At 30.8% G+C, this 13,039-nt stretch overlaps 1 protein-coding gene across 1 annotated transcript in view; it reads right to left on the reverse strand.

Annotated features, from left to right (window-relative positions):
- LOC148309617 (uncharacterized) overlaps window positions 1-13,039 on the reverse strand; it is a 166,766-nt gene that overhangs the window by 121,125 nt on the left and 32,602 nt on the right. The gene's annotated exons all lie outside the window — the stretch shown is intronic.

Consider the following 13,039-nt stretch of genomic DNA (forward strand, 5'->3'; position numbering starts at 1 on the left):
ATATATATATATATATATATATATATATATATATATATATATATATATTTATAAAGGAGTAGCTATAATACTTAATGCACTGAATACAACATAGTCGCCGAATACGAGTGAGTGAATACGATTACTGTGTTAGTTTATGCTATCCTGGTAGCATTGGCAGATGTAACGGTCGCATCTTCAGTCACTTAATTTATGTATGAATAAATTATTACTTACAGTTGTTTCTAAGCATCCAAAACGTTAATTTAAGAAATATTTTATTGCAAAACAATAATAGTAAGATTTTCGGAAAATTGTTTAAATTTGTTATCTTTGAAAAATTAATAAAAATACTAACTAAGCCCGACCGACTTTTGTTGTGGCTCACTCTAGTATACATTTCTATATGTTTTTTTTCACAATGCTAGGGAAATAATGTAACTATAAAAAACAAGTTTAACAAAAATGTAATCGAAAACATTGAAAATGCTAATAGACAACATCTATCGAGAAGCATGCTGTCCGCTATGAGCAATTTTCATTATTTCTTGAATTGCTGTTACGTTTCGTAGATGGCGCTGCAATTGCGGTCAAAAAAGCCATTTAAAAACAATATCTTAAGAGACTTTTAAAAAACGAACTTTTTATATAAATATTGATGTATAAAAATATGCGCGTTGTGTCAAAATTTCAAAGCGATCGGTGATCGGTGAAGAGACTTAAGATTTTGGATAAATGGAAATTTCCATTTAAATTTTAATACGTATCCTATCCCCAAAAAAATAAAAGCCTCCACATATAAATCACAAAATTTCACGTTATTTTATTCAACAGTAATTTTTTTTGTAGATTCCATTTCATATATCAAAAGATTGAGAGCTGTTAAAAATTCAAAATTAGTCCCAGGAGAACATGTCCAATTTTATAAATTGGATACCAATGTTTTTTCTTCGTGGTTTTATAAGCCAACCAAATAAATTCTACATTCTGAATTCTAAAATAATGTAAATTTCCTAAAATATTGTACATGAAGCTACAATGTAATGTATGAATTGAATTGATATTGTTGGCTCATAACATGATATGTGGTTTTGAATTTTACATGTAAAATGAAAAATGTTTGCAAAATGTGGTTAGTTTCAAGTACACTCATCCATACAACGATTGATTTCCCTCTTCAATCCCCCCCGCTTTCCCGCTCTGTCGACAGCCTGATAAATTGGCCAATCAGAGGCCCTCTCACCCCGAGGCGTTTCGTTTCAACGTCGTTTGTTCCAATTTATACCTCTCACCTTTCATGCTACCCTGATACTTGGGTACGTTTCCCATTACCGCGATGTGAAATTTAATTAAATCAAGAAAATATGGGGTAAAAATTCTCATTCGTTATTTGGGAAAAAACATTAAATTATCTAGGTACCTATTTAAAATGTAAAGATAAATTTTTTATTTCATCATCTTAACATGATTAGCAGATTTTCATACATATAACTTCTTAAAACATTATGAGAACAGTTATTGTTCCTTAAACTCTTAGACACATCTTGTTTATGTTTTCCTTGTATGTATTATATTTTCTTGATTTTTAATAATGCAAATAAAACAAAACTAAAAGCAAATTGATAAACTTGTATTTAAACGTGATGTTTCTTTTTAAAAGTAAAATCGAAAAAAAACCATCAAACGATTAATAAAAGCATGTTAAAAAATACTACTGAACTCTCTCTTTCTAAAAATATAAATATATTGATTTATTATATATAATAATAATAATAAACCCTTTTCCGCACCCTAATGGTGCATAGGGCACTGCGTCATATAAACGCAGTGTTTTCTTGATCGTTTACACATGAAGGAAAGGTGATCAGCCCTCCGCTTCAAGTACCAGTCCAGGGTAATATTGAATAAATATTACAGTGAAAAAATCACTCATATTTATTCTTACCCCCCCTGGGAATCGAACCTGCCTCCGTAGTGTAATGGTCAGCACGCTCGGCTACCGTTCTGGAGGATTTATTATATATTTATATTAAATAACATATTCATGTATTTATTTAAATAATTTTATCATTAATGACAATTCGACAACAAATTATAGCATGATGAATGATTTTTTCATAAAAAAAAAATTTATATTAGATACTGTATATATGTATTATGTTAATGCCATTAGCCGTTCAATAAATAAATAAATATTTTTACAACAAAAAGTAACGATATCAATAATTTTTAAACACTCTTTATGTTGGAGTTAATCTACAAATGAATTATATTATTTTTATTATATTACTTGGCACAACTACTAAATTGTTAACTTGAAATTGGATCAACGCTTTCTATGTAAGGCTTTGGGAAAACATACTAAATTCTCTGTCGAATTACGAGTAAACATTTCCTTTTACAGGCTTACTTAGTTTAAGTTCTAGGTCACACGAGCCCCATTAAACATGTCAAGAGGCTTTATGTAACTTGAGATATCAAAGGAGAAGAAAGAATTTTACCTCACGCGAACTGTGTACTTAGATACTTTAAACTAGACGGATCTAGGGGGAATTTCACAACTCGGAGTACTCTCGTGAAAGAAAGTGCTGAAACGACACAAGCTTTTGTCGCGAAGTTTATGTGTCGTTAAGGCATTCATTAGAGCCGATTAATGTTGATAAAACGTTAATCTTCTTAAGAGTTCTTCAAAATTGTTTTCAGACAATTAAGCATTTACCTTGGCCTTTAATACACTACCTTAATAAATAATTGTTTTTTAAAGGTTAAACTTAATATGAAACATTTATCATTCTTCCCTTTTTATGAAAGAAGATAGAAGTCTGAGTATCCAAAGGATCTATAACCGTTGCATATATACAGGTTTCAATAATTATTGCAATATGGATGTAATGGGGAAAATGGTGAACGTTACACTAGTGTATAAAATGATCGCTTAAGCTATTCAAAAGCCAAGACGTAAGCCCTGGGATACTCAGATTTCCATCTTCTTTCATAAAAAAGAAAAGAAATTTACTTATTTCATATCAAGTTGAGACACCTTCGAAATTGACATATCATCCGTAGGGTGAATAATCCAGTATCCAATGTAATAAAATTAATATTGAAAAGTATGTAATTGTTATTTTACGAGAATTGCTTGTGAAATTTAAAAACGCAGCTTAAGTTTATCATAGGTCATAAGTCAAAAAATTGAAACCTTGATAGTTTGTATACAAACGTTCAATCAATAAACTGAATGTTCAAATACAAATACATGATACTTGTAATATTATCAATATTTTGCAACCGATAATTATCGGTTTTATTATAATCATCCAACTGATTATAATCAATGGGATGATTAAAATGTTTTTTTGTACTCAATGATATTTTTTAGTCCGGTTCACTGTTTGTAAAGTGAAAAAAGTTTGAAGCTTAAATTGTTTTATGACCAAAAATTAAATTATTTTATGACCATTTTGTATTTAATGTTTTAAGGACTTGTAATCTCTAAACTTGACGATGTACATCAATTAGCTACTTGGATACCTGAAATATTGGTAACCATTTGCCGGATGTATTTAACATACCTTAGCAAAACGACATATGATAATGTTTATAAAATCAATCGCAACTATGAAGATTTTTTTATCCGAGTCATACAAGTAGTAGTACAACTGTATATATTTTTTTTGTAACTTGAATTTTTACTAGTAAAAACCCTCAGGGCGTGTGTGTGAATAAATAAATAAATTCAATAAACAAATCCTACTATGACTTATTGGTTCACCCATTACACACTTATTTGGTGAAGGTAGAAATATTGTCTTTATATAAAATGTACTGTAAGATAAAACCTGTGCCTGATAAAGCCTGTCGTATATTAGAATAAAGTTCTCATAATAGTCTTGCGAAAACGAGTTTCCAAAAAAAAAGAAAACACGTATTTCGCGAACACGAAGCATAACAACAAAAAACTTTTCTTACTTGCAAAAAAGGTAGGTTTTAAAAAATGTAAGGTATATCTAACGGCTTTTAGTTTCTGAAAAACCTTTCAACATTGTGGTTGAAGTCATTTGTTTTGTCACCACTCGCCCATTGTGCTTCAAGAGCTTCACGCCTTCAAGGGGAGTGGGAAGGAAGAAAGATAGGAAGAAGGAAGAAGAGATGTCACAGGCAGAATAAAAGAGTAGACACGAATAGAACCTTACTTTGTGAAGAATGAGGATGCTTACCTCATTTAAAAAACACAAGTTACAATTTTCGAGGGTTCGTCCTGAATTTTGACGATGAACATTGAATATTTAATAATTTAAGCCGTCACGTCTTTGAAAATTTTGCGAGAAAATAAATATTTCGGAAATAAATGTAGGTTTTAATATTTTATAATTACTTTGACCTTAAAAAGTAGGAATATTAAGGGCTTTTCGTTCGATATTGTTCAATTAACTATTTAAATAACAATACCCTTTTTTCACGAAAAAAATTGATTGAAGACATATTTTTGTATATTTATACTGTGTGTGTAAGTATAAATCATTTTGAAGCGTATGTCTAAAAACGGGTAATCCTGTTTAAACAAAGGCAGCAGTTCATGTATAAAATTGTAAAATATATGAGATTAAAACTGTGTATAGACGTATACATATATGTACCTAAATAAATAAATTGAAGTCGTAGTCGTCATTATATCGTAGTCGTACAGGAGTAAGTGACCAACTAACAAAACGTAAATGTTCATGAGGGCCGTTTAAGTCACTTTTGCTTGTCATGAAAATAAACGTCAATGCAGTTAAGTCATTTTTAAAAAGGCAATATAATATACCACCAAGTTTAAAATCCTTTGGGATTTTTCAGGGTAAGATTTTTAAGCTAGTAAGATATCAAATAGTCAATTATCACGTTTTTGTAAAAAATGCACTTGGTCACTTTCTCCTGTATGCCTACGATATATATTCCTCAGTCGCGTCTTATAAATTAAATTTTAGGTTAAAATATTTGTCTTCAAACTGTACTGTTTAACTACGATCTTCAGTATTTGTTTTGCTGTTTATTTGAACAGAATAAATCCTTTTCACAGTTATCTGATCACGTCTATCTTCGATTGCCCAAACATCTAAGTTTTCCTCCCAAGCGTGCCTCGATAATGGGAAGTGTGATAAAATTCCGGACCTTGCTTCCCTCGGGAGAAAATAATCAGAATTAAGCCGTAATCCCCGGAGTCCAGATTAAATTTAGGGAATTACGCCGGAAGGAATTTACAAACTAACACCCCTTAATGAGTAATTCTCAACGAAAATAATAATTCTAACTTCGTTTGTAGTAATTGAAAAATTTTCTTACCCTTATTCGTACTCAATGGTGCAAAGGGCACATCATCGATATGACGAAGTATTATTTTAATTGGTGGTTGCATGAAGGCAAGGCGGTTAGTCCTGCGCTTTGTACGAGTCCGTGTAGATATTAAATAAATACGAGGGTGAAAATCATTTATGCTTATTTTGACCTCCATGGAAAACGAATCTGGGACCTTCATCACGGTAGCCAAACGCGCATACCACTACTATTTACCCTGGCTGACGGACAAAATGGATTAAGTTAGAATTTTTAAGGTATTTTTTATAAACAATTATTCCCATTTCTATTATGTTTAATTTCACAATACTTGTGGGTATACACTATTTTATCTGGTGTTAAGAAGCATGTTGTCAGCCATGATAAATTTTTGGTACCTTTTCAATACTTTTTCAACACACTATGGTAAAAAAACGTCGTTTTTTTAAAAAGCACGTCACCTGCCACAGGCAAAAACATGTTTTTTTTATGTCAAAACACGTGCGTAATTGAATGTAACGTTGGGTCAACACTTCAGCGTAATCTGTTTAGGAGAACTTTTCGTTGAAATTTTTCGTTAGTAACTTTAGGAGGCGTTAGTAATATTTGTTGAATTTTTTCGTTAGTAACGAGAGTAACTTTGGGAGATTTTGAAAAAATGAAAATTTCAATTATCATTTATAAAGAATAAGTAACTATATATTTTATTTTATTTAATCGTTATACGTATATAGAACAGTACACCCACTGATAAATTTCATATAACCACCACCAATTCATTATTCGATTCGCTGAATGTTCTAATCCCATCAATACTAAACAAGCAATCAGTATAGAAACCACACCTGTGTGTCTAATAGAATTTATATTGAACAGCTTTGATAAAAAAAAATACAAAGCGTAACTTTCCAAAAAAGTACCAGAAATAAAAATGGTTATACCGTACATATATCGCAAATGAATTACTAAAAATACGTTAACCATACTTTTGATATTTTATTTATTTCTTTTTGTTTTATTTTAAGGGAATAACTCGCAGAGCCTCTATTAGAGGCTTGTCTGCAGGAAGGATAGGGAAGGTAAATGTGAAAAATATATTTAAAAAAACACCCAGACCAATAAAAAATAAATATTTCTTGAATTTATTTTGCACTTTCGGGAATCGAACCCGCGACGCCAGTTTCACAATCGAGCGTCTACCCAACTACACCACGACGCCTGTCATGTTCTTGTTTATGTTTCATGTTAGGTACTACTATTTTTGTATCTATTTTCCATTGATGACCCATATTCGATTAAGATATATCATTTTATACTTTGATCACATCAAACATTGACAGCCATCACGGAACACGTTTGAAAAATGACAACTGGATAACTGTCACGACACATCAACGACTTAACAATGAAGCTTCAAGAAGAATTGCTTAGTGTTATAAATTTAGTGACTTTTATTAAAGTCACTTGAAAATCGGAAAAAATTCACTACTCTTTTTTTAAATTTTATTATTACATTATAAACATATACTCTTCACTTCAAACCATTATTTGCACCTCGATGGTGCATAGGGCACTGCATAATATAAATGCAGTGTTATCTTGATCGTTAACACATGAAGGAAAGGTGATCAGTCCTCTGCTTCAGGTACCAGTCCAGAGTAATATTGAAAAAATATTACAGTGAAAAAATCCCTTATTTGTATTTGACCCCCCCCCTGGAAATTGAACCCGGGACCTCCGGTACGGTAGATGAGCTCGCTGACCATCACACTACGGAGGCGGACAACAAACGCATACTTAGTTTCTCAAAAAAAACATCACAAAATTAAATGATAAAAGATAAAAGAAAATATTTGAAAACATTGATAAATAATCCAAATCATTTATGAAATATAATACTTATATACTTAAATTATAATTTCGTTTTCATGTTTCAAAAGTCCTCATCCATTTTATTCAAATCATTTTACAAGTTTTTATCATTTTACGAATCATTGATTTGGAAATAAGGAAATGATGTATTCTTTTCCATCGCTATCATCCTTTCCAGCAGGAATAGCGCAGATACTTTATTTTCTACAAATTCTTTTGGTACATTCGTTGCTTATTTTTAGAAAAACACATAAAAATAATACATAAAAATTACAAGACAAAAAATTGAATGTCCCGATATATTGCATTTTAAGCAGTTTTTCAACGGGTTTTTATAATAAAATTTAAATAACCTAATAGATTACTACAACATTTTTAATGTGATTTTATGAAATAATCAAAGAAATATATATTTTTTTAAGAGAAATATTTGTGTTTTTATTATTTACACAAATATTTCAATTTCATACTATTTCTGTGAGCCTAAGCGGCTCATTATTAGAAATAGGTATTAAATTGTGGTAGAGTGGGTTTGAACCGAGAAATTCTGACTTAAGAGTTCGCGACACTAACCACGGGACCACAACCGAAATAGATATAATACTTCCAAGAAATATTACGATTTTTACCATGTTTTTTTTTAATGTCTTGTGGACAGGTATAATAGACTAAGTAATTCACCAAGCAGTCATTTGGTGATTCTGTGTAAAATATATATTTAATACATATATTTTTTTACATGGTACGTAGTTGATGGTATTTACATATTTAAATAACTCTGATATCTTAGTCGATATAATGCACATATTTTTCTCAATATAGCTCATCGGCTATCTTTGAAAGGCTGACATTTAGAAAGGTTTCCTTTGTCAATATACTTTGAGATTCACCATTGTTTTCACAAACAGTTTCAAATGCCGTAAAACATTAACAATTGCATTTCTCGGTGCAAGAATAAAAGTATGCTCAATGGTGTGGAATGAACGAGAAGATGAAATAAAGATAGACGCCTTAGAAGCAGCAACTATGTATTATTTATCTACGAGAACATACTTTACTTATTAGTTATGAGAAATTTCTCGAATACTAATGAATGAATAGAATTTTTAATTGTTATAAGTATATGAAGTTTTTAATAATTTTAATATTTTAATAAAAAAGTTGCCAACCATATTTATTTAAATACAGACATCTTTTAGCTACCGTGTTTTGTGAGTTCTTACTTGTTAATAAACAATAGCGCTTTCTGGAATAAGTCCCAAAAGTACTTGCAATATTCAGACTGCATGACCGTTTATACAAAAAAAAGGTGGGTTATATTAGTTCATTTAAAAGCCTTGTATTTCTCAGACGGAACTTGCATAACAAAAAAATACGACAACAAAAGCGGCAAGAAATATTTTTTGAACGCAAGACCTCGACTCAATTTTTAATATTCACGTACCAGGAGCGCATGATACCAGAGCACGTATTATGTAGGTCCAATTTAGTATACTTCGTTGGAGACGTTGAGCCGGTTTAGCGTTATTCCAAGTGAAGCACCGATAGTCGCGTTCTGCTCCCCCATTCGCGTCGTCATTCTATTCACAGGCGCTTGCATAGATGCACGACCGATCTTGAGTAGCAGCAGATTACCGCGAAGAAATAGGAATGAATTTTAAATTGGCTGGCCTCCTGCACTACCAGGATTCGAAGACGGATTCTATATGATGATCAGAAAAGGAACAAAGAAAATAAGAAAAATTTTACATCATTGCGATATCAAATTAGAAAACGTTATTTCGACTGTTAACAAATTACGGTAAATTTCAAAACATTCAAAGGCAACAATTACTGTAAATTATACAGCGCCTTTGAGGTGATTTTTCAAGAAAACGGTTTTACAAATAGTCCGTTATTATTAAAACATTGTCGTACCCGCCATTTAGATTTATTTTTGACATTAGTGTCGATTTCAGTTTTGGTCTACATGTAAAATCAGATTTTTATTATTTCTTGTAGTTTAACGAAATTTAATATATTTAAAGTTTAAGACAATAAATTGCACCTTATTCGATAAAAAAATTAACTTTAGAAAGTAATCCTATAAAATATTATAAAGTAAAGGATCAGGGTGGCAAAATTTATAAAATTAATATCGGATAATTTTGTATCATAAAAATGTTAAATGTCAAAAATAAAACTCACATAAAAATATCAATTTATATTGAATTTAAATTATTGGACTATTTACCACTTTTGTATAAAGATAGTCAATATCAAGAAAATTATTGAATAAAGTTTTTTAATGGGACAGATATATTTTATTAAAAAAAGATATTATTTTCTTTTTAAAACCGGCGGAATTTCTTTTATTTCAAAGTAGTGAATAAACCTTTAAAATACGAGAAAAACGGATCATAAAATATCTAAGATGGTGGAAAGGATTTACAGGGGGAAGAAATATAAATTATTCATGTACATACATACAAATATGGTATGTATGTATTACATGTGTTGGCTCATCTTAGCAGTTTTATTATTGTTGCCCAGATTGTGTTCTTTGAATATTAAACTTCTTAGATTTCCATATCTGTTGTCCATGCCGAAAGAGTTTTCGAGTCTGTATGTATTGTAATAACGAGTATTGTTAGTACTTTTTGTCGATATATCGGATCATATCGCAGCATCTACCATCAGGGTATAGATAGATCCATAGAGATTTTGATTACAGGCTCCGCTGCGTAATTGGGTGCTCACCCGAATGCGAATTTGGCTCCGGGGGTTCCATACCCACCAATTGCAAAATTAATTTAAGAAGAAAATTGGTTGATCTGGATGTTAGTAGTGTGCTTCTCATATCCCCCGTTTATGTCTTTATCCCACCTTCTAACTGAGTTCTTGGTATTGGATTTTAACAATCTATATTTTTTTAAATACACTTATTATTACTCACCACTCTACACTAGATTATAAACCCTACGGATGATAATCAATATATTTAATAGGTGAAGGTAATCCAACAACAGTGCATATATACATCTTTTAAAAATGAACCCAATGTGAATGTTTAATTATGGACCGAATGGTAAACGTTGCACAAGTAAAGTGATAACTTAAGCTAGCCAATGTCACGTCGTAAGCGCTGAAATGCTCAATCTTACATCCTTTTTCGCAATAAAATGATAAATGTTTCGTCTCAGTTGGAATACCTACACACATAATTTATGTGCTAAGTATCTCCTTTTAAATTTAAAAATAAGTATTAATTTTTGTTTATGGCCAAAATTATTTTGATTAATGTTTATGACCACAACTTGAAATACACAAAGCCAAAAATATAATAATAAATTATGTTGAACGAGGCTCATTTTTTTTACATGCCTTATAATTAAAAATTCCTTTCATTCTCTAGATTTAATTAGGCCAACGTTATTTTTTCAATACTAAATCATGTATTCCTTTCGCCTCTTAGTGGGAGAATGTGAAAAGTTCGCGTTTCCCCAACAAAGGCTTCGGATCGTCTATTCTTCCCTTCAAATGAAAGTTTAATGTAAATTTTACGGAAAGACCGGCTCTAAAGGATCTCAGGATTCGCTCTTCATAGAGGCAAATACCATAAAAGTCGACGCGATAGAAATTTTACAAAGAACCTATACGCGAACAAGTTTTATTTGTAAGAATATCATAAAATTTGGGAAATTTCTTATTCAATAGCGGAATATTTTTATTAGGGTCGCAGATGTATGTTTTGGTGTAATTTCAACAATACGATTGAATCTTTTCGGGAAAACGGAATTGCTTCTGCGAATTGAAATGTTTTTTTTAAATATTTTTTTTTGCTACAGATTTTTTTTTTTTTAAATACTGCAAATTCTAACCAAAGGATGCTTTAGTTAATATATAAAATATATAAATATGTGAATGAATTAATGAAAAATTTGTGTAAATGTATTTGAGAACATTACTTTTTTTTCTAAAGATTGTCAGATAACTGCTCGTAAAAGGGTTTTCCGTTCTGCGATGACATCAATAGCATTAAAACAATTTGAAAAAATAAATATCAAAGACTCTTTGCTGACGAATCAGATTAAAAGTGAAGATTCATTTACCAGAAGTTTTTATAAAAAAAGTCTATTAATATTTATTTCTTTAATTTACTTTAGAATAAAAGTATTATAGTCTCAGGAACACAATTACATAAATATTCCATATTCATTTTTCCGAACACTCGAGTTATATTTCAAGAGACTACAAATTTAAATTTATTCGAAAAGCTTTCAACATATTGAATAACAAAGGAAGGCTTTCTAGTGATCTCGATAACATTGAAATCGTAGTGAAAAGCGAGCCTCTATAATCCATATCCCGTAATGATCTGCTACAATAGAACATCTCCTCTGCTGGCATTTTCTCTTGGCAATATCCCATGTACCATAATAGGACAAAAGATTTTGAGGGTGACTTAACACAATGAGACTGAAAATCTTATGAATATGTAAGATTATAACATTTTCTTTGTTAAATATTAACACGTATTGTATTTTAAATCATATGTAAATTTAAATAATAGCTAGCGGTAGCACCTTCATTAAAATTATTCACGTGCATATTTTTTTTACAAAAAAACAAAGAACGAATGTTCGAGCTGGTTTTGATTTATTAAAAAAGATGCGTGGTCTGAAAATCATTTTTCCAGTTTGTATATAATTCCACATTAGAATTATTTATAAGCGTATAAATTAAGGGCACAAATAAAAAAAAAAAACAGGAAAAAATGGTCTTGAAATAATATTAATTAACACGATAAAGTGACGTTCTCAAATTCATATTTTTAAATGAAGTAGGTTCAAAAATACTAAATAATTTTGCATTTATACGAGTTTACTCTTTGGAGTGTAGGGCAATATTTTTACAGCTTTGAAAAAATTATATTTTTTAAATTTTAATATGAATTAAAAAAACCTAATATATATAACATACTCGTATATTTTTTTTTCACCCGATATAGGGCATAGGGCACTGCATTATAAAAACGCAATGTGAACGTGATCGTTAACACATGAAGGAAAGATGATCAGCCCTCCGCTAATATAATTGACCAAAATAAAAAGTTATATTACACATCAAGCAATGTTCTCAAAATGTAAAATAGGGAAATATTTTGTATTATTTATTTTACGCTTCGAAAAATATCCGTGCCATATTGTACAATCAAATGAAAACTTACCAGACGAACGCGATATTGGATATTTTCGCTTCACTTAACTTTTGATATATCGAAGAAAAATAACGAGACTTTCCTCGTATCGCTTGCTTTCTGAAATTCATTTATTGAAAATTTTCATATAAAATATTTTGAAGATAAATTTTGTAGTATTTTGAAAATTTTATTTTCTTTAAAATCATTGAACATTTAAAAAAAAGTTTAAGTAACATGTCTTTAATTTTTTTTGGAAGGCTACATACAATTGAATTGAGTATGTTTCACGTACATATGCGAACATTGTTTTTTTTGAAGATGGGAATAGCACTTATTATTTACCTTGCTTATTTTGTACAGAAAGGAATGAAGAATGAAGAGATAAGGTGTAGGACGCAGCAAATCTTGGTCACAACTGTCGTCAAAAAAAGGCGATTCAGTTGGCTTGGCCACGTACTCCGCATGCCTCCTGAGAGCCTTAATCAAGCTTGCCTCTTTTACAAGGCATCAGGTTCGCGCCGCCCAGGACGACCATTGCTGACAATTCGTCGGCAGTTCTCGTCAGAACTTCGCGACGCGGATCTGACTTGGGAGGATGCAAGGGAGCTGGCAGCCGACAGAAAAGCCTGGAGACAATTTGTGGACTCCATATGCTCCACCTAGGGAGCGGATATGGTTATTATTATATAT

The sequence above is a fragment of the Brachycentrus maculatus genome, unplaced genomic scaffold (assembly GCF_059751285.1).
Source record: "Brachycentrus maculatus isolate JH-2025_06_01 unplaced genomic scaffold, ASM5975128v1 h1tg000119l, whole genome shotgun sequence".
Taxonomy (NCBI): domain Eukaryota; kingdom Metazoa; phylum Arthropoda; class Insecta; order Trichoptera; family Brachycentridae; genus Brachycentrus; species Brachycentrus maculatus.